Here is a 6,008-nt window from a genome sequence, read left to right as displayed (position 1 = left end):
TCATTCATAATGGTATTCATTCAACATTTGAATAATTTGAGTTCAGTTAATTCAAGACGAATATTCTTGAATTCTTAAAAATTCCATGTAAACTAATTCTGTAGTTTCATTCAAAGGCTTTTATTTTGTAAAAAATTAACATTTTCTAAAGCTACAAAAAAAATGAAATTCATAATTGGTATGAATTTATTAATACCAAGAACTTTTTTTTCCAAAACATTTATTATTCAGAACAAGGCGAAATTATACAAGGTGGTGTAGATAGCACAGTAGATTATTTTTTTCTTAACTTGACAAATTCACTAGTGTTTGTTGCAATAAAAACAAAAGACTGACTTCGACAGTGCCAGCCAACAAATTTCATGTGGTTTATGTCAAATTATAACAAGTACTTCGATTCTATTTACCAATATTATTCCCACACATCCGAAATAAATAGTCTCGATATTTTAACTAGAAGTTGTAGATTAAATATAGTTTAATATATGTACGTTAAATCATTATTAACAGACATTATTTCTTAATTTTGTTCAACACATTTAGAACTTTTTCAATTCACCGTATACTTATAAATTAAGGACTCATAATCCTCATGATACTCGAACATATTTAGATACCCAAATAATCCTTTATTACTTGTTTTATTTATGCAAAAAAAAAAGATAATGAATTCACTGTTAATAGATTGGACTATTTGACACGATTTTTTAAACATGACATTGTCTACTAATTATATACCTTTTTTCAAATATAAATTTATATTTTTTTGTATTTTATTAAAATTTCTTCAGAGCTTCGAACTATTTAATTAAATTTGAGCTTAATTTATAAAATCCTAATTCGGAATTAAAAAATGTCTGCCACTCATTGCAAAAATTCGTTCCCGAAATCAAATTATTTAGCTTCATTATATGGATTTTATTTAAACATAATTCATTCATCGTTGAATTAATTCATAATGGAATTGATTCACAACAGAATGCATTCAACATTTGAATGATTAAATTGTTGTTAATTCTAATCGAATAAAGTAATTTTGACTTACCTGCACAACCAACTTTGCACGATATTTTGTGCAGGTAAGTTAAAAGTGCAGTTAACATCAGTTAACTTACCTGCTCATTGATGCTGGTAAGTGCATTTAAGTTTACTGCCCAAAAAAGCAGCTAACGGCAAATAATTTACATGAAGTTTTGTGATGTTTCCCTTTAAAAATAACGACAAATTTGGTATTTTAGCTACTTTAAAAATTATTAAGAAGTTTACAACACAATTTTTTATTCAAAATCGTATTTTTCTTATTTTGTTTTGATTTAATTTTATATTAAGCAGCTAAATGAAATTTGTTTCATGAAAACCAGTTATAGCTTCCAAAAGTATTATGCACTTATCTTAAATGTGCAGGTATAAACAATGCACTTAAATTAACGAATTTGTATGGAGTTTGATAAATAAATATACAAAACACAAGTTTTGTGCACTTATATGCAAAATGCTCTTAAGTGAAAGGCAGGTAAGTCAAAACTACTGTACAAATTTAATTAAAATATTGCTTCTTCATTCAAATTTGTTTTGCTTTTAATCATTCACAAAATGAATCGAAAAATATTGACTTAAGACTTGTTGTAGTAGATTTGAATTAAAGAAAAAATAAATCAATCAAGCTTACTTGTAATGGATTTGAATTAAAGACAATTTGATTGATTTAATAAGGAAAAAATTCTATAAAGAATGAATTGTCAAAGGTATGAATTCAATGCGTTTAAAGCCTATGAATTAATTCGTAACGGAATGGTTAAGAGATAAAAAGTAGAGAATTATACATAGAGACGAGACACTCCAATTTGTCAAACAAAAATACAATAAATCATATGTCTGATACAACAACAAAATACATTGACTAGCATATATTTTATTGTTGGAAGAGTTAGGTTTTTGACAATTACGTCTCGTCTCTATGTTACTCTATGATATAAAATTTAATTTGATTTTGAATCTTTGACATACTTTTATTTACTTATTATAATTTGAAAGTAAATTTTTAACAAAAATAATTCTGAAAATAGAAAAAATTTTAAAAATAAAAAAATAAAGTTGTTTTTTATTAAAAATTGTCTCTATTAGTGTTTTGATGGATTTCGATTGTTTTTTATTACTGTTTCACAGCGATTCTGATATACAATTGGAAAATTCTGAACTACAATTAGAAAATTCTGAAATACAATTAGAAAGTTCTGAAATATTCTGAAATTCAATTAGAAATTTCTGAAATATAATTGGAAATTTTAGAAATTCAATTGGAATTTTCTGAAATATAATTAGAAACTTGAGGTCCTACTAAATATTGGGTTTTTAAAGTACTCGTGAAATTTTATTAAAATTTTTAAAACTGCTGATTAATTAATTGAATATTTGTTACAGATAGTTTTTTTGCTTCAAACCAGCACTAAAATCATTTACTAAACTACCGTTACCGAAATAAGCCAAAATACCGCTGCCGCTAAATCACCCTTACCGAAATAATCAAAATTAGCGTTACCATTTAACATTTATGAATCGGTAGCCGCCAACTTTGTTATATAAATGAGTTTCATTAAATTTTATATTTGGTCAATTCACAAGGTGTCTTATCATGTCATATTGTCATAATGTCCTAATATTTCACAATGGTTTTTATTGTTTTTCAAGCAAAAAATGTCCTAAAATAATATTACTCTGTATGCTATGTTTATTGTGTTATCGTAACCAACCAGCAGAGACCTGCGACGAATGCCTAAGAGTCGATTAAGCCGAGCTGCCGAGTCGTGATATATTAGGACATTATGACAATATGACTGATAAGAGACCTTGTGAATTGACCAATTGTATTTAACTATATGGGGTTTTGTGGTATTTTCAATAATAAATAAGATAAACATTAATTAAGACTGTTCCCGCTTTATTAAAATTGTATCATGAAATCTGGTGAATTCATGGTACCATTTAGTGATACACTCTGGAAAATGTTAGAACATTCTGTTGAAATTTGATTAATAGTTCTTTTTTATTAAATGATAGATATTAACATAATTATAATTTTCTAGTGATCTACGTAATTTGTTTCCCTTTTGTTTACCAACAAATGATCTATTGCTGTGTAGTTTAAAAAAACGAATTATAAATTACAAACGCCCCATAATCAAATTATTGAAAACTATTCTATTCACACATTTTTATAGTACCTAAATAAATATGCACATGAACCTGTAAAAAACTAGACTAGGTCGATTTATAAACGTTCTATAGTAAAATTTTTATACTAAACTTAATAATAAACTAGTGTTAATATTGGGCAAAAGCCGAGTTCAAACATTAGCAAGCTAGCTGCTTTCATTTGGACCCTATCGTGTTTTCAACAGACGGACATAGATAGATAGCCTTAGAATACATATACTTGTGGGTCCGCGATGAATATTTGGATGGGTTACAAATGAAATGACATAATCAATATACCCCCTTCTTTTTTGATGGTGGGTATAAAAATAGGCGTAATAGGTACTTTTTATATTTTTTATTGATAACGAGTTTTTACGAACAATAAACTATTAAAGTCGTTAATTGTAACTAGTGATATCTAAGTAATGACTTATTTATAAGAGGAGGTATAGAAAAAAAGAGGGCCAAAAATCGGTAACATCTAAACTCTTACCCCCATTTGCTCAATATCTGGTTGTCGTTTTTCGTAACGATAAACCTCCAATTAACATTTTTTTTTGTATGAGAACTGTCAGTTTATCGTGACGAAAAACGATAACCAGATATTGAGAAAATTGGGGTTAGTCTATTAGTTGGTAGCCCAACAAAAGAAAAATGGAAAAAATCGGGAAATATATGGACCCGCTGTTATTAAAAAAACTGGAGTAGAGTGGGTACAAATGTTGAAAATTTAATTTTCAAATGCGAATATCTCCTAAGTTATAAGAGATAATTGACAGCTACGACGAGTGCTCGATATATATAAGTAATTTTTCTTAAATCGGAACACAGACGAAGAAATAGGATAATTTTAAAAATTTAATATGTCCGAGGTGCCGTACTTTGGGGATCCGTGGCCGCACCCCTGGTGGGCCCATGCGGTCCAAATTCTAAATTTACACTCGACAACAGTTCTTCTTTGCACATGTCAAATTTCGATTTTTCATGAGTTTCATAAAACAAAAAAATTTGCTATTTTCAAATAAAAACAAGTAAGGAAGTAATAATACTCTACACTAAGTAAATGACCAAAAACATTTTTCTTTTAAAATATCAGTAATATTCCTGAGCGATTTTCGGAAGTTGGCCCTATATGGGAGCTATGACCAATTATGGGCCGATCACCATGAAATTAGTTTGTGTGATTTATGTCTATATGAAAGTTATTTATGTTGAATTTTGTGAGTATACCAACATTTTTAAGAGATTTATGCTCGTTAAAGTGATTTTTGGAAGCGGGTCTATATGGGAGCTATGACTAATTATGGACCGATCGTAACAAAATTTGGTGACATGAATTGTGTATTTGTGCAGATACATATATAAATTAAATATTTATGACCGATAAAGTCCAGTTTCGGGAGGACATTTGTATGGGGGCTAGGTGAAATAATGGACCGATTTCCGCCTGTTTCAATAGGCTTGGGCCAAAAAAATTATATGTACCAAATTTGATCAAAATACCTTCAAATGCCTGTACTCTGCGCACAAGGTTTAAATGGACAGCCAGCCAACCAACCAACTAACCAGCCAGACGGACGGACATCGTTTAATCGACTCAGAAAGTGATTCTAAGTCGATCGGTATACTTTAAGGTGGGTGTTAGACCAATATTTTTGGGCGTTACAAACATCTGCACAAACGCATTATACCCTCCCCACTATGGTGGTGTAGGGTATAAATATGGTTTTTGCTTCAATTTGTTATTATAACTCCGAAACTAATGAGCCGATTGAAACGCATTGTATAAACGGTAGAGTATCCAAAACCGAAAACCAGTCAACCGGTTTTTTCATTTTTGTAAACTCCACCGGTTTCAGTTTTTTTAAATTCTCGGTTTTTTTACAAACCGGTTTTTGTAAGACGGTTAACCGGTTTTAATAAAATATATTTTCAAACATATTTATGAATAACTTTGATACCATTTTTAAAAACATTGATTTATTTTATAGAAAATTGTAGCATTTGACAAAATTTCGTAAAAGATATAAAATAATTGCATTAAGAATTCAAAAATGCTAAATTTCCATTAAATAAAAATTGAATATAAACCGTTTTTTTGAAGACAAAAACCGAAACCGCTTTTTTAAAAGACAATAAATTAAACCGGTTTTTTCAAAAACACCCTTTTTCGGTTAAACCGAAAACCGGTTTTTTGGACACTCTAATAAACGGATTAAAGGATATGCAAATCTCAACTTTTCTACGTTTATTTTATTTACATCGGACTAACCCTTTTTGAGTTATCATTAATTATGTTGTGAAATGTCTACAAAATTTAAAATTTCACTTAAACAAATTTTTTAAAAAAAATCTATCCATAGAATTTAAAAATTTTACCAATTTTGTTCTTAGGTAGCCATGATGCATCAAATCTATGTATACATTATAATGGTTAGTCAAGTCATTTTTTGCTGTTGCCCTGTGTTATCAATCAAATTATTGGCAAATGTAGTATTCGTATAAAAAAGGAAACATTCCCGAATTCCGTTGATTTCTTATGGCAGCCACTGTTATCAGTCACTGTAGCTCTGCTAAATAACGATCTGACTCTCTCCTAAATAAAAAATAAACAAATTAAAATAAATGATCGTACTAAATCATGGTTACAATAAGTTACACTACAAACAAAACCAGACCTAAATTTAGTTTAAAAAAAAATTTATCCCAGTCTAAAATGAGAGTCAATTGATAAACAAAAAAAATAAATGACGGTAGATATTTCACAATTAATGATCATCCAATGATCAGGGAGAAAACAGTATGAAAATACA

This window comes from Calliphora vicina, chromosome 2 (assembly GCF_958450345.1).
Source record: "Calliphora vicina chromosome 2, idCalVici1.1, whole genome shotgun sequence".
Taxonomy (NCBI): domain Eukaryota; kingdom Metazoa; phylum Arthropoda; class Insecta; order Diptera; family Calliphoridae; genus Calliphora; species Calliphora vicina.
The sequence above is the reverse complement of the archived record's forward strand: the minus strand, read 5'-3'. Positions refer to the sequence as shown.